Source organism: Myotis davidii, unplaced genomic scaffold (genome assembly GCF_000327345.1).
Source record: "Myotis davidii unplaced genomic scaffold, ASM32734v1 scaffold309, whole genome shotgun sequence".
NCBI classification, from domain to species: Eukaryota; Metazoa; Chordata; class Mammalia; order Chiroptera; family Vespertilionidae; genus Myotis; species Myotis davidii.
In genome coordinates, this window is record NW_006383013.1 from 1,245,078 (window position 1) to 1,245,562 (window position 485).

At 47.6% G+C, this 485-nt stretch overlaps 1 protein-coding gene across 1 annotated transcript in view; it reads right to left on the minus strand.

Annotated features, from left to right (window-relative positions):
- The window catches only part of RPS6KL1 (ribosomal protein S6 kinase like 1), a 17,803-nt gene that overhangs the window by 16,756 nt on the left and 562 nt on the right, over positions 1 to 485 (minus strand). The window lies entirely within an intron of this gene.

Sequence of the window (485 nt, forward strand, 5' to 3'; positions counted from 1 at the left end):
GCAGGCAGCCATTGGCTGCAGATGAGCTCAGCCGCTGGCTGTTAGAATAAACCACCAATCGGCGCCCAGCTCGGCTTCTGCCGGCCCCTAAAGTCGCAGCGTGGGCGGGGCGGAGCGCTAGCGGGTGGGGGCAGGATTGGGGAGAGGGTGGGTTCCAGGACCTCCGCCGGCTTTGTTCGCTGGTGTCCCCCAAGTGCCTAGAACAGCATCTGGCACACAGTATTGCTAAGTAAGTATTTGCTGAATGAATGAATGAATGAATGAATGAGCTTTGAAGTGTTTGAAGAGGGCAGTGGAGGAGAAAGTTCTGGGCGAAAAATATGTATAAACGCCTCAAGAAATCAAGGGAGAAAAATAACATCTGCACATCAAACAGAGGATGTAAAATCTTTTGATAAAATTTAACACTCATGCATGATAGAGACAATCTCTTTACTGAACAAAATCTAAACAAACTCATGGACTTAATCCTTTAAAAAGGATGA